The 16,667-nt window shown below is 41.1% G+C and overlaps 1 protein-coding gene across 1 annotated transcript in view; it reads right to left on the bottom strand.

Moving 5' to 3' along the window:
* Nucleotides 1-16,667, bottom strand: part of Gld (Glucose dehydrogenase) — a 71,942-nt gene that overhangs the window by 13,694 nt on the left and 41,581 nt on the right. The window contains exon 3 of the mRNA XM_019052385.2: nucleotides 4,215-4,422. The gene's annotated coding sequence lies outside the window, so the exon portion shown is untranslated. The remainder of the gene's footprint in view (nucleotides 1-4,214; nucleotides 4,423-16,667) is intronic.

The following is a 16,667-nucleotide window of genomic DNA, read 5'->3' as shown; positions in this document are numbered from 1 at the left end:
TCTTGTAAATTTTTTCAAGAATCTGGACTCTAGATCCAATATGTTTTTTTTCCCAGCGCATGAACAACACGCGAGCTTGCGAAAGCGTTTGAGAGCGAGAAGAAAGATGCGGTCAAATATCAAACACGTAGAAAGTGTCACGTAAGATGAGTTACCGACGCACAGTAGTATCAGCAGTTCGCCTTTGAGGTTTAAATGGGAAAAAACTCTTAATATATTACAAAGTCCAGAAAATTCTTAATATATTACAAAGTAAATTATGGGTGAACCTGCATTATTGACATTTTTTGCGAGGATGCATTACCAAAGTTTTACTGCTCTATTTTTTTACTTCAGGTTGGCAAAATTGGTCCTTTTGATGGTGTATTTAGGATCTCATCGATCCTTCCCCTGATCACAATGTAGGGCATATGGGGCCTCCCTGGGGCAGGAGCTATTTGGACTGCATTTTGCAATTTGGACCTACAAGTTCTGGCTCCTATGAAAAAACACGTATGTGCATAGGGAAACTAATGGCACACACGTTGTTTTTAAACCGGGCTAGAAATTATAGTTCCAAATTGCAAAATGCAGTCCATTTAGGGAGTTATCAACTATGGACTCGGCCCTTAGTCTTGAAAACAGAAATTTTCGTGATCACTCGGTCGGCGTCATACATTAAATACATTGTAGCGGGCTGATTGTTAAAATTGATAGACAAAGCTATAGACAAAGAACACATAAGGAGTATGGAGCGATCCAAGTGGTTGACATGGGTGGTCCTCATAGACTAGGGGATAAAATGATAGACTAATTTAAGGGTCTCTTGTGCGTTACCGTTATAGTTAGTCTTGTACCTACCTCCTTTGTCTATCGCAACCACCCGTTCCCACCAATAGGATACCTCCATATCTTTTTTGTCGTCTTTGTCTATAGCCTCGTCTATCGATTTCACGAATAAACCCGCAGCGGGCCGATGATTGAAATTGATAGACAAAGCCATAGACAAAGAAGACATAGGGGTGTAAAGCAATCCTATTAGTTGAAATGGGTGGTTCTCATAGACTAAGGGGAAAAATGATAGACTAACTGTCGGGTCTCTCGTGGGTTGCTTTTAGTTAGTCTATTACCTCCCTCCTTTGTCCATTGCAACCACCCACTTCTATCAATAGGATCCCTTAAAATCCTTTTTGTCTTCTTTGTCTATTGCTTTGTCTATCGATTTCACGAATAAGCCCGCAGGACTGTGAGGTTTTGGTTTCTGAAATCGCTATTCGGACCACCGTATGACGAGGTGAAGAGTCAGCGGCAAGACCAGAATCGTGACCGCTGAACGGAAGGAGTTGGAAGTCACGGGGCCTCCATTAGAAAACCAACTTGCTGATATTAAACTTCCCCACATCCAGGGAGGTTGTACAATTTTGCAAGCATTTCATAAAATGTAAAAGCGGTGAGCGCATACGGCTTTGCGCGGGCCGTGCTGCCTCCTTTTCCTCTCCTTTAAGCTCCTAACAAGTATGCACCGAAAAAAAAGTGAAGTTGATTTAACATTCTGGATTTAAAAAATGTGAGCGAGAACTTATAAAACGCTGAATTGCCCGCTACAGCCGTTACTTTAGCAATGCCAAGATGTAGAACTAACTACTGTGGCGTGTAATTCAGCATTTTAAAGGTTCTCGCACACTTCTTTTATATCTGGAATGTTAAATCGACTTCACTTCTTTTTCGGTGTGGCATTAAATAGTTACCGCAGAGAATTGTGACGCTCAAATAATTGTTGAAAGTTACCTTCAAAATTCGTTTACACAAATTTAAATGAAATCACTAATTTAGCGAAAACAGCAAAATTTGTCTCATTTGAATAAGAACGGTATACCTGTGACCCCGGGAGGAAGCCGCCGTAGGTGCGCGAAAATCTAAAATGTTCTAGACGAAACATCCGTCAGGGGTATATCCTTCCACTTTTTCAAAATTTCTATTCGCAGTTCGATCTAATGCATTTGAAACAGGGTGGCAAAATTTCATGAAAAATAAAATCTTGAAATTTCACGTGAAATATCCTCACGAAATATTAGAAATTTGTAAAAGATATTGAAAAATGCCGGTTCCTTTTCATGTTTCGCAAAATGTAAAAAGTGTGACTTTCCTCTAGTTTTGTGTGTTTGGGTGCGGGTTGCATCATACTCTAGCCCCTGAAAAACATGAATTTTTTCACATCCTCGTGAAATTTCATGAAATATTTCAATGAAATTTCCAATCTTTTATTTCTTTCTCAAGTTTCATGCCACCCTGATTTGAAACGACAGAAAACGAGGCGGTATTCAGGTTGATCCGACGTTTATCCGGATCTCGAGTCCAAATCCGTATTAATCCGGCGCAGCGTTGTGATACGCCTCGTTTTCGCCAGCTCGTGCGTCAAAGCGCGGCGCGCGGCTGACCATGACCACAAAAACGACCCCCCCCCTTCCCTCTCGCAACTCCCTCCCTTCGTCAAGTTTCGTTTAAGGTGTGGTATAACACCTTCCTAACAAGGAACCTCCGTCGCTCAAAAAAAGGTATGACTCTGAGACCCATAAAAAATGGCTCGGAGATCCATAATTTCTAACCAAAGTGACTTACCGTCTACAGTATGGCTTTCTGAGCCATACTTTATTGGTCGTGAACCTATATGCATGGCTCCACGAACTATATTTTATGGCTCCATGATCCATAACTCGGCCGGTAAGTCACTCTTCCCATACTTGTTTTTCACGTCGACCAATACTAAGTAGGAAGCAGCGTTGACCTCCGAACTTAACTCCTGCTTCACTCAATTACGATGGTTAAATTGTACGTGCGAAGCGTCTCAAATATGCCGTCTCTGACTGCAGGGGCGAAAAAAACGGGGGTGAAAGGGTCACTTATTCTAACACTTTTTCGTGGAGACTTTAACGCAAGGATAGAAAAAATATATTGTCTGTTACTTTACACGTGTAAAGCTCACTTATTAGATAATTTGACCACGTGGGTTCAAGGTAGGTTGATTCGACCAAAATTGTTTGCTCCATGTATGACAAGTGAGCATGTATCTTGATGCCTCACCTCTGTCTCATTCACCAGTTTACAGAGAAAGTAACTATAGCTGCACGTACAGGCAGTATATTTTTTCTATCCTTGCGTTAAAGTCTCCACGAAAAAGTGTTTGAATAAGTGACCCTTTCACCCCTGTTTTTTTTTCGCCCCTGCAGTCAGAGAGAGCATATTTGAGACGCTTCGCACGAACAATTTAACCATCGTAATTGAGTGAAGCAGGAGTTAAGTTCGGAGGTCAACGCTGCTTTCTACCTAGTATTGGTCGACGTGCAACTTTTTGAGCAAAAAATCTAATAAGATTCGCCAAATGATTACTGATGTTATGTCACAAGCATTTTTCAGGGCAAATTCTTTCAAATTAGCTCAGGATTGATAATCCAATGGCTCAAATCTTCGGTCATTACTCATAATTCAGCAAATCTAAGAATTTACGTTAAAGAATGGGGGTGAAAGGATCACTTGCTCTAAAGTGATACTTCCAAAAGTAACTTTTTACTCTACAGGGAGATTAGCAGTTCGGGGTTTCTGAAATATATTATCTGTGTGTTGTACAGTCTCTAAATATGCAGGGACGAAAAGAGCGGGGGCGAAAGGGCCATGTATTCTAACACTTTTTTAAGGAGACTTTAACGCAAGGATAGAAAAAATGTACTGTCTTTATTACTCTGAGGTGATACTTCCAAAAGTAACTTTCTTTCTCTACAGGGGAGATAGCAGTTCGGAGTCTCTTAAATGTATTGTCCTTGGTTTTAACGGTCCGTATAAAAGGACTGGAGTCTCAGTGTGGTATAGTTTATTGAGTAGAGCTACACACTGAGGAAAAGCTCAAGTTTATAATCCAATTATTGGTTCGTAGCTTTCCTCAAAACCAAACATTATTTTTATCGAAGGAAATTTGGCAACTCTTAAATGTTCATACGGCGTATTTCCTTAGCACGACAGTGCTATGGACCCGATTATGATCTCGCTGCCATTATCGCGGCATTTTGGCTTGACCGATCATCAACGAAAATACGCTTCATTTGTCTCTGCATATGAACCTCTAATTGGTTAACAAAGCCACTGAATTTTCTCCGTGCAGAGCAACGTGGCAAGTGAGCATTACACCAGGAGCGTGGCAAACCGCCGGGAGCTAATCGGTGATCGACGGAGCGGGACTTTACCTCGAGGCGATGATCGGTGTCGGTGTCGATGTCGGGCTCCGAGTGTCCTTAACCCAGCCAACACTCCCCCGCGAATCCGCGATACGATTCGGATTCCGCTCGGAAGAGCTCGCGGTCGATGCGGACCACGCTCACTCTATCCGGGGCCGCATCAGGACCAGCTTCCACGGAGGGCGTCTCAGATTCGGATGTTCCACCGAAATTTCCCCTGTAACAAACAAGAAAATATTCTTATCAGATAATAGCGATGAATTGCAAGTTTGTGAGAATTAGATTTTCGATTCTGCGACCCTATCGAAGGAAAACTTGGGGAGGGAAAAACATGAAACTGGGCCCATAACCTGTCAAGACTCTGCGACCGCAGAGGAGGAATACTTGGAGAGGGAAAAACACGAGACCAGAAATGTAGGCACATGATTCAAATTACTGACAGATTGAGAGACTTACAAACTAAGGCAGAATACTGAGCTCGCTTGTTATTGAAAACAATTTGTCTCAAACTGACCTTTGAGAATAAATTTGCCAAAAATTAACTAATTTACCGATTGAGGTAGGAACGTCTCGTTGAGCATTCCTGCATGGAAAACATAATCTCCGTCATGCGCGTGACATGCAATGGACGTATTTCTGCCAAACGGAACTATGTGCATTATGACGTGAGCCCTGTTAAGCAGATATTCTTAAAGGTCCCAGGGCTCATGTCTTAATGCACTTAGTTCCGTTTGACAGAAATGCGTCCATATAAGTTGTTTCCGCAGCTTCTTTGATACTCTGGGACATCCAAACGTCATCGCATGCACCTGGCTTCCGAAAATTGATTTGGTAACTGATATTAGGTTTGCATTCCTGGTATCATCCTCAAGAAATCGGATAATTACTTACATTCATCTCTGAAAGGAACAGAAGTTTCAATAATTTCCCCAAAATTTGACTATGGAATATTAAAATTAATTTGACATATAAATCAGCCGTAATGTTTTAAAATGAAAACCGGAAATTCAAAGGGGTAAGGTGAAAATAAGGCACATGTGTAAGATAGATAAAATACAAAACATTCTGAATTAAGATAGAGACTTTTAGGTTTTAAATACAGGAATCTTCTCCACCCTGCATTCACGATCAATACGATTGGAACCATTCCTATTGTAAGCCCTATTAGTTTTTTTAAAATTTTCTGCTATACAAATATGGGTAAAAACCAATAGATTGATTAAGACAAACCCAAATTTGAAAAAGCAATTGAAGGCGGCATTCAGATAAAATTAGACGGTGATGTTGCCAGAGTATTTAACACACCTTAATGACAAACATTTAATACTTCTAAGTGCCTCCATACAGAAAAACTAGAGGACAACCATGATCACTCAAACTGAGCTTCATCCTGTTCCGCGATTAGCTGGACAAGGAAGTCCCTTCAGGGTTTCCCCGATAGGTAGAAAATGACACTTCTATTTTCATTGCTTCTGAGAATGTGCGATGGTGTAGGTGGGAGGGGTCCTGAGCATTGTTTTCGAGTAATTTCAAATGAGCACGTATCAGAACCTGAGAGATGCTGTCATCAAAGTTGAATCATCGGAGTCGAGCGGATGCATTAATATATTACGACTTCGCTAATTACAAGTCGCTGAGCCGAGGAAAATAAGCGAATTGCTTTGTATCATGTGTTTAACTTCTTACATTAAGGGGCAAAGTGGACGGGGAGATCATTAATTAGAGACTCGGTAACTTTATAGGATTTTTTGTTGCAATTTTTTTTCTTATTCCTGTGGAAGAAATGGAATGAACATGATCCTCTCTGAGACCTCTAACGAGATGAAATCAAGGATCCGGCTAATGGATGAAAAATCGTTTCACGAGCGGACCAGGGGATTTCCGAACTCTCTCATGCTGCTCACGCTTAGATCCGGCCCTGTCCAGGCTGTCCTCGACCATCGTCAGAGTCAATAGGTCAAATCCTTGTCACGGCTAGAAAATCTTTTCCCGCGCGTGTGGAATTGGAAGGCAATTGCGCTCCAGCTGAGGCAGTTAATGCATCTGCGATGATAAATGCATGGGTGGTGAGTGTTGCATGTGGATTGCATTTTGCAAAAAGGAACCAGAAGCATTGCAATGATTCTAAGATTGTACAACTTCATCCTTTGCAATAAAATTACTGAAATCGTGAAAAAATATGAAATTTAGATGGTAATTTTTGTCTTAAATTTACGGTTTTTAGCGAGTAAAATAGAAAGTGTTAATGGATATACAGGATTTTCCTCAAAGACAAAAGAAGTTGCACAATCTTAGCAACATTGCAATGCTCTTGATTCCTTTTTGTAAAATGCAGTCCATCTTATGACCATAGCCCGCCATCACCCTATTCAATCGGAGGGACTACATTTTGATAGCAGTTTGTAATAAGGAGCCACTATCTCTGGCTCTTTCATAAAAACACATATCTGCATAAGCAAACCAATGGTACGTACGTTGTTTCTGACCTGGGTCAAAAATAGTGGTTCCTCATCGCAAAATATAATTAATTTTATATCTGATGGAAATGCCTATCAAAGGAAAGAGAAGTAGGGGGAAAAGACATGGAATGGAAACAGAGAGATGGAGGAGGAATAAGAGTAACAGGAGAAGGAAATAAATATAAAGTAATGACGCAAGCAAGAAAGAGGAGGAGAAGTAGGTATCAGGAGCAAACAGAATAAACGGCTCTCGAAAGGAAGAAGAAGATGCAAAAAAAGATAAACAGAAGAGAAAATACGTCACAAGCCAGATAAAGAAACATCAAATAAATGGAAGAGTGGATGAGGAAAACATGGAAAAGAGAAAAAGTGAGGTTTTTCTACTATCGCCCTTCCCTTTTTCTAATCCCCTATACCAGGCCGTCTTGACTATAAGTCAAGCTTTGCAGATCAAAAGGGATCGAAAAACTTGAACGCGAGAGGAGGAAAAAGAGACCCGGGATCTCGCAGAACCGAATCGATTATTCTGCAAATCACGTAAGCGCCAAAATTGCGAATGCGAGAGAAACAAGAAAATTCGATTTGTTGACAATCCTCAAATTCAAAAAAAATGCATGTTCTTTTAGAAGGCTACTTTGAAATCAGACATTATTGATTATAAAATAGGAGGCTTACGTGATTTGAAAAATAATCGGTTCAATGAAGAATTTGCAAGCAAATTTTTTATTGCTTCATCTGAAAGTGCTTAAAGAGCTGATTTCACAGTATTTTTTATAATTTTTTTCTGGCATGGGAAATAGTGTAGAAATCGATTTAAAAGTGAGGAAATGCACCGCCTAGTGACGTCATCTGGCGGCATTTCCGATTTAAACACATATATTTTAGCAGATTAGATCATTTTGTCATATTCTCTCCAATAATTTTTCAATTCATGGACCAAGGGTATATCCTCGTGTTCAGTTCACTCAGTAGTTTCCACTTCAACACGAAATTCATCAAATTTCAGACACCTGCAAATTCTCTAATAGCGCGATCCGCGAGCCAAGAGCCGAGAACGAGACCAGATAAAAGGTTCCGCCGGGCGCACGGGGGACAGTGCGATGCTTGAAGTATTCCTGCAGTTCTGCAGGCGCTATCCGAGATCGTTCTTCGGGCAATGTTCAAAGTTTTGGAAATTCTCTCGTACGTCCGTAACGTTAGCCAGTTTGGGAGAGAGACACACTGGCGTGCTAAGGAAAAACGCCGTATGAACCTTCAGGCGTTGCCAAATTTCCTTGCGATAAAAACCAAATTTACTGGGAAATTTGCGAATATCATTTGCCAAAATTGTCTGACGATTTTGTACGCAATTTAATCTAAAATATCGGAAAGTTTCAAGAAAATATATGCATACAATGTTGTCAAAAATGCATGTTTTATCAAGGGAAATTCGACAACTCTCGAATGTTCATACGGCGTTCTTCCTAGCACGGCAGCATTGCCCGTAGTATATGCGGGGTACACAAAAAAACCCTGCACTTTTTGATTGGAAATTGCCGCTTACAGGGATCATTCTCATGGTCATAAGAAGCCCTTTTAGAAAGGGAAGCACTCAGGGGTCCGTGCAGGAACCAAGATGGCGGCCGTTAAAGATGGCCGCGAAGCGTTTTGGCCATTACTCGATCGTAACCACCGTACTACTAGAAGCGATCTAGGTGATTCGGACGATTCGAGGATTGACCCATTAAACTCGGCCCGCAAGTTCCTTCGACGTCCGCGTACGTACGCCGCGCCGGGAAGCGAATGCTTGGGCTCGTAGTAGCGCGAACAATGGCTAGGGCGACGGGAACGGGGGAGAGGTGGCCGGGGCCGGGTTTACACGGTACACTTTCACCGTGGGAGCCACGCCGGCGGGCAGATGAATTGGCCGCGGAGCGATGAATTATGAATGAGCTGCATCACTAGACTGATGAGCCGATATAACTCGTGACGCAACCCGACGTGCTCCGCATTGCGGGTGGCTCGGTCCGCTCGCCCGCACCCGCGCACCCATTCGCAAACTCGGGCCTCGGCCATGAATTTTAGACCCAAGCTGCGAATTTGTTTGTTTATCTCGTCATATTTTAAGTAGAAAGAATTTGCAGGTGTTGAAATTTGATGCATTTCGTGTTTAAGTGGAAACTGCGGAGTGAACTGAACACGAGAATACCCTTGGTTCATGAATTGAACAATTATTGGAGAAGATATGACAAAAGGATTGAATCTGCTAAAATACGTGTGTTTAAATGAGAAATGCCGCCGGGCGACGTCACTAGACGGGGCATTTTCTCAATTTTAAATTTATTTTGTACTATTTTCCATATCAGAAAAACATAAAAAACATACTGTAATCAGCTCTTAGCACTTTCAGATGAAGCACAAAAAATTGCATGCAAATTTTAAATTGGACGTATTTCTACCAAACAGAACTATGTGCGGGTGGGAAAGATGGGGTGTGCTCGTGGCGAGATGGATAGGAAAAAGTTGGGTCAGTGGGCGTGATTCCTTCTGATGAAATGGAAAAGCGGGATTTTAAATTCAGCAAACAGAACCATATGCCAACTGAATGCGAGACTCATGAGCCGTGGGCAGGGCGAAAGAGCGTTCTGGACAGGGCTCATAAGTTAACGCGGAGGAAGAGCGACAACGGAGACGCCGCTGACGTCATTGGCACTTTGTAATTCCCATTCATTCTAACCACCCGAGAACTAACGAGCACACCCAATCCTTTGCATCCCCACATAGTTCTGTTTGGTATAAATACGTCCATTTGAAGGGGTGCTGCTCCGCAGAATTGGACGAGAAAACTAATGTAGCCTCTTCGAAACTGGAAAGTTCATTATGAACGAACACGGAAAAAAAAGTGTCAGGGGTTATCCCCTAAAATTGTGGTACTACCCCAATTTGTTGGATGATATGGACATTTCTAATTAATTGTATTAGTACCGCAACTCAAGTTAGGGTACGTACCGCAATATTTGGGTTAGTTACCAAATTAATTGGGGTACTACCATAATCAATTGGGATGCTACCATAATTAATTGGGGTACTACCACAATTAATTGGAAATGTCCATATCATCCAACAACCTCGTGCTTTTTTTCCCGTGAAGATATGAGCTTTTAAAGTTTACGTATCATGGCCGACCTCTCCCATTCACCCGCTCCACTGTGCGCCGAGAAGTGATCATCCGAATTAGTCCGAGCGGGAGAATGCTGGCGAGAAGATACTAATTTGGCTGAGCCCGTACACCCATATCTGCTGTGTTACCAATGAGAGCAGCGAGTCCAAAAATGAAATTTTTAGAGAATAGAGTTAGTAGCGTCTAAGCTAAAGCTTTTATTAAACGGACGCAGATAATTTTAAAGGCCCCGCACCGCTATCTTCCATATCTAGACCGCGTTAAAGAGAAAGGAATCAAGCCACATCAGCTGTTGCCAAATTTAATCGGACACTTCAACTTTTTACATGAAAAACGATGGTGCGGATTTCTGTTCAAATTTCAGTGAATTTTCTGCACAGTGCGAAGCGAATTCCATAAAGTTTTCAAAGGAATCCACACGAACTGTTCTCTTGTAAAAAATTAAATTGCCGGTTAAATTTGGCAACTGCTGATGTGGCTTGATTCCTTTCTGCTAAACGCAGTCCATCTAGTAGGTTACTTTCAAAGAGAACGCTCAGATTTGTCTGATGATGATTTGGACGTATTTCTACCAAACGGAACTATGTTCATTAAGACATGAGCCTTGCGACCTATAAGAATATATGCATAACAGGGCTCACGCCATAATGCACATAGTTCCGTTTGGCAGAAATACGTCCATTTATGATCAATGAGTTGAGCGATTGGTTTGGTAATCTTAACTTATTTTGCAAAAACTCGCCCAGCAAGGGTCATCAATCCGACATTCATTAGTCATTATTACCCGAATTTTATTCATTATTTGCTCAAGAAGTTGTTCATCAACCATCATGAGGCAAAAAAACCATCCGAAGAACATAAACTTGTCCCTCAAAAAGCTTCGATTCAACAGGTAAACGATACTATGATGTTAGCCGATGGCGAAGCGTGAATGATCGATTATCGATATTTCCCCATTTGAAGCCGCAGAAGAGAATCGATTGTTCAGGTGTTCGTTGCAAACACCCTGTTTATAGATCCTTTTCCATAGGTTTAAATGATGGATCAATCTGTATCGCAAAGCACGCCACGCCACTGATGTTAACCCATCGGTTCATCGCTCATCTGGAGGTCGCCTTCAATTTCGATGCATAGGCAACATGCTTACCGGAGAGCACGAATAGTTATCTACTCGATAAATATAAATGAACTTGCTAAACCAGTAGATCATGCGTGAACCAAAACTGTAGATTTTCTCAACTTGAGAATCTCCTTCAATTTCGTGGCATAGGCCACAAACATACCGGGGAGCGCGAATAATAATATTTTCGAAAAACACATTTATTTCGCTTCATGAGCATTTTTCTGACACGCGCAAACTAGCCATGTCCACTAAGAGTTGAACGGAAGTAGTCCTCAGTGGATAATAGTCATAGAAAATCCGCAGTATCCAAGGTGGTGGCTCGAGAAGGAAATGAGTCGAGAGTGAAACTCAATTTAACGCATTCTCCAAAGAAGGACGTATGTGCCACGAGGATCTCACAATGCATAATACCCTTTTTTCAAATAAGCCGTTCAATTACCGGTTGCAGGGAACTTGAAAAGCTACACATACGAAGAAGATTAGCTCCTTGCATTGTGGCCTCTCCCAAACCAATCCTTCGTGTCGAATTGGTTAATCGCCCGGCGAAATTTTGGCTATGCGATATGGACTTCCATACCCGCTGCTATTGCGTAACGTGAATGAAAAGGGGGGGGGGGTTAAGAGAGGGGGGGGAATCAGTCCTCTTCCCCCGACTTAATCAAAAACGGATAAGTGAACGGAACTTGGTGGCGCGGCGGTCCGGTCCTCGCAAGTTTACAAAATTGGGTTTTGTCCGTTGAAAGAAACGTAAAACTATCAGTATTTTTGAAGTATGATGCCACACCTACAATCGATCATTTGTAACGGAGTTAAACGAGGAAAAAACAATGGAAAGAAAGGTCTAATTCAAGAACCGATAATTTTTGAAAAGTAGAATGTTTGCTCTGGTTTAGCATTTTAAACCAAATGGAACTCAACAGCGTGGAGAAAGAGAGAGTTATTTTCTTTAAAAAAATATTGATTCAGAGCTGAAATTTATTCAATATGAAAACATGTCTGAGAAAAATGTGCAGTATTTTTGTTGTATCTCATTCAACGCTTTTTCAAGATACCAATCGCTTTCTCGTTAAACAATTGAGTTTCCATTGAATTGATCATTGATCTGCTCATAAGATAAAAATAGCTTCGTTAGTTACCAGCGGCAACGCTCTCGTAATAGATTTGGATTTCTTCAGAAGTTCAGAGAGAACAACACGAGCGAGTGTTTCAAGGAATGTTTTGTCCGTCCAAGCTAGCACTGGATATCGCCGCTTTGATACTGGTAAGTTGCCTGCTTATCGAAACTTAATAAATTCCACTAAAGCACGTTTTCGACATACGTTTTCCATACTTGCATTAATGCAAACTGTCATTTTGTAGTGCATCAAAGTATAATAAAAGATCGTTAGGCTAGTCTGTTCCCATCATGCAGCACCCAATAAACTGCTTCTCTGATATTTTCTACTCACAAAGTGTTACCCTAGGTCATAGGCGGATCCAGAAACTTTGAACGGGAGCGGCGGAAGAAAGGTCCAAAGGGCTTCCCGAAGAAAATTTTCAAAATTTTGAAACATCTAATATGCAGCTTGAGTCAATTTCGTCACGAATAATGACCAAATCTTAGCGTCCCTTCTTCTTCTTTCCTCCATTCCTTCTTAATTATATTCTTCCCCTTTTCTTCCTCCTTTTTTCCGTATGCTGGAGCAGGGTCGGACTGGCTCGCATCTGAGGGCGCAGACCCTTGGCTGGTTAAATGGGCGTGATGTGATCGTTCCTGGTAGGGCATCCCCTACGCGGAGAGGGGGTTCAGAAAATTTTGGCAAAGCAGCACAAGTTTACTCTATTTTCAGGTTCAAAGTTTATTAAGTAATCGCAAGGAGTAAAACTTGCAAAATTGAACGTATTGAAGTAACCGACAGACTTCTGAAATTAAAGAAAACATAAAAAATAAAGCCACTAGGACGTATCCAAGCACCATTATTTCCAAAAGAACCGATCCAGTGCTGCGGTTTACACGAGCTTAAGACGTGGGTCTGCAAATCCATCCTAAAAAAGAATCAGACAAGAAACTGAATAAAGAAGAAAGGACGAGTATCAACACAGCTGAAGACAGGAAAGACGTATTCGGGCCTCTTTTTTAACTTTTCTCCCAAATCTGAGTAATACCTCATTGACAGCATATAGCAGGGCATTGAGAGCTCACGCTTCGCGTCACCGCGCCTTCAATTTTTCAGATGCAGCACGGACGTCCATCGAGTACGAATAGTTGTATCTCTGCGCCGTCGTAAACGCGCATATCCTTTCCCTCCCTCTATTTCCATATTGTGTTTGTTTGCGTTTGTCTAATTCGTAATGGTGCTTCAAGCACTACGAGAGTAACATAGCCGAAGGTAGGAGGGATGTGTTCGGGCCTCTTTTTTAACTTTTCTCCCGAATCTGAGCGACACCTCATTAACAGCATATAGCAGAGCATTGAGAGCTCACGCTTCGCGTCAACGCGCCTTCAATTTTTCAGATACAGCACGGACGTCCATCAAGTACGAATAGTTGTATCTTTGCGCCGTCGTTAACGCTCATCCTTTCCCTCACTTTATTTCCATATTGTGTTTGTATGCGTTTGTCTAATTCGTAATGGTGCTCTAAACTAGTAGCATATAGCAGAGCTTTGCGAGCTCACAACTCACGCCATCGCGTCTTATATTTTTCATATGCAATGTGGACATCCATCTTGCGCGAATAGTTGTATCGCGTTTACACTTTAGACGTCTCTTATTTTTGAATTTCGAGATAAATGAAGGTTAAGTTTGCCCGAGATATGCTATGGTTTGTCCAAATCAACAGTCATAGAAATATGTTTAAAGGTCTCTCAAGAGGGGTATAAGGGTGCGTATGTCTAAAAATCGAACCGACCATCGCTTCTAAGGGAGTTACACATAGGGATGATAAAGCGCCTGTATGTCAACAGAAAGGTGAACATTTCACAGAAAAGTGTTTAAGCTTCAAAAAGTTGTTCTTGGACCTCTGTTCACCACTTTCATGCGTAAAAGCACCTTTTTTTACTCCTATCTCTCTCTTCTTCGGTTCATTTAAGAAATTTTCCGCACATATTCTCGGTCGTAATTTTGTTCTCTTCTTATTTTGCTATCTGTCAGAGGGGCGCGTTTTCGGCGCGCCAAGGGGGCGTATCTGCCGATGGCAGATTTGCCTTATGGCCAGTCCGAGCCTGTGCTGGAGGAGGGGGGGGAGGGCATACGCCCTTTTTGGATCCGCCTATGATTTAGGTAGTCTTGTTCCCGACCTACCTTGGTTTTTAAACATGGAGTCATTAAATTTCTATTTTATGACGCATCTAGAAGGAGAAGGGGTCTCAGGCAACGTTATTTCAATTACAGAACACCTATTGTTGAAACCGTGGTTTGATGTAAACCATCGAATTCTCTTTGTTTCAGGCTCTAAACTCGCCTTAAACTGAGACATACAACGATGAAATTTAGCAGCTCGAGTTTCACATCTGCACTAATTATGGTTGAAATTTTCGAATTTTGCTTCGCTGTGAACTTGAAATATAATCTCACTGAATTAACAATACCAAGTCGTGGAATTAATTTGTGCCCGTGCTGCACCAATGACCTTTGTAGTATAAATTCTGGAATTTCCTCCCTCCCTGTTACAGAGACTCATTGCGTCCCTTAGCTGCTAATGTCACCGCACGTTTAAAGAAGTGCTCGTGTTGCACAAGTGGTTTATGTGCGTTGAATGAAGTTCGTATGCGTCCTATCTCTGATGACGGAGGCGTTATTTTAGCTCAAGCCTCACCAGATATTATCACAAACATTCCTGAATCTACCCCGAAAATCACTGATAGAGCTACTCTTGTAACTACCAATATTTATGAAACTAACAATAAGGCGACAACCATCGCGAATACTGGTTCTACTCCTGGAGTCGCCAGCATCACTAACACTACTCCTGGGGCCACTGATTCTGCTAAACCTACTCTTGGAACTATGAATACCACTGGGACAAACATCATCCCCATTAATAAGTCGGAAAGTGGAATTGAAAATGGTACTTTTTCATCTGATAGTAATAAAACTTCATCGTTCTTTGATATCGATGAAAAAGGAATCAGTAAGGACAGAACAATGTCATCTGGCGACAACAGCACAACACTGACATTCTTTGATAATGCAAATGAACTGGTGAATAAAACTTTATCATTCTTCGATAGTTACGAAAATGGAACCATCGAAAACGGCACAATTTTAAGTGATAACAATTGTACAACCTTGACATTTTGCGATGACGTTAGAAATGAAACTGTGCGCCAGATACTGCTGCGACTGACAGCAGCAATAATATTTTACCATTTTTTGTTATTGACAAAAATGAGAATAATGAGAATGCCACAGTTCCATCTGATAAAAATAGCACAACATTAACTTCGTTTAAGAATAACAACGAAATCGTTTTTAATGATACTACCTACTTTTCTAACATTAATGGAACTTTACCTTTCTTCCATAGTTACGAAAATGAAACAACCGACAATAACACAATGTCAATTGATAACAGCCAGAATGCTTCGTCTAACATCAGCACTAAAATTTTACCATTTTTTTATATTGATGAAAATAAAACCAACGAGGATGGCACAGTTTCATCTGAACACAATAGCACAACATCGAATTTCTTTGAAAGTAAAGACGACCTAGTCGTCAATGAGACTTTCTCATCTGAAAAAAGGAATAGAACTTTACCATTTTTTGATAGTTACGGAAATGGAACCGTCAACAATGACACGATTTCAAGTGACAACATCAGTACAACCTGGACATTCTTCGATGACGTCAGAGACGAAAATGTGCCTACAGAGACTGCTCCAACAGACAGCAACAATGAAATTGTACCATTTTTTGATATTGCCGAATATGAAAACAATGAGAATGGCACAGTTTTGTCTGATAGCAAAAACACAACATTGACTTTATTTGAAAATGAAAACGAACTCGTTGTTAATCATACTGATTCACTTGAAAACAGCAGTACACATTTCTTGTTCTTCGACACAGCCGAAAATGGAACCTATGAAAATAACTCGGTCACATTTACAAATAGCAGTTCAACTTCCCATTTCTTCAATTCGGATGGAAATGGAGCTGCTGAAAATTATACAGACACAAAAGATGATAGCAGTACGGTTTTAACAGTCCTTGATATGGACGAAACCATAGCAAATGAAACCAACACGTCTAACAACATGACCTACCCATTTTTTGATGTCAATGAAAATGGAACTTTGACAATTGACAGTAACAATTGAACCTTTTCTTAGCTCTCTGCCAACAAAACCATTGAGAATGATGCTGCATCATACTACAATGACGATTAATATATCCTCATAGGATCAGTGCGACGTGAAAAGGCTTGAGGTACGATAGAGGCAAGAAGAATGTTCCTTTAGGCGGAATAAAAATAAAATGTGATAACTATTTCGCTGCTGGAAGGAATTAATTCTGCATCATGAAGCGCAAGTAACGCCAAAAACTCCAAAGATGATCCTTTAACTTCCTTTAAGAGCATATCAGAATTGATGGACGATAAATCGTGAATTTGGGGAAAACGCAGACAAATTTGTCGATGCTGCTGTCAGTTGCAGAAAAAATTGACTCAAACACTCATAACATCATTGAAAATGTAAATCATGGTCGGCAAATGTGATCCAATGTTGTTAAGAGTAA

The sequence above is a fragment of the Bemisia tabaci genome, chromosome 4 (assembly GCF_918797505.1).
Source record: "Bemisia tabaci chromosome 4, PGI_BMITA_v3".
NCBI lineage: Eukaryota > Metazoa > Arthropoda > Insecta > Hemiptera > Aleyrodidae > Bemisia > Bemisia tabaci.
This window is presented reverse-complemented; position numbering and strand designations above follow the sequence as displayed.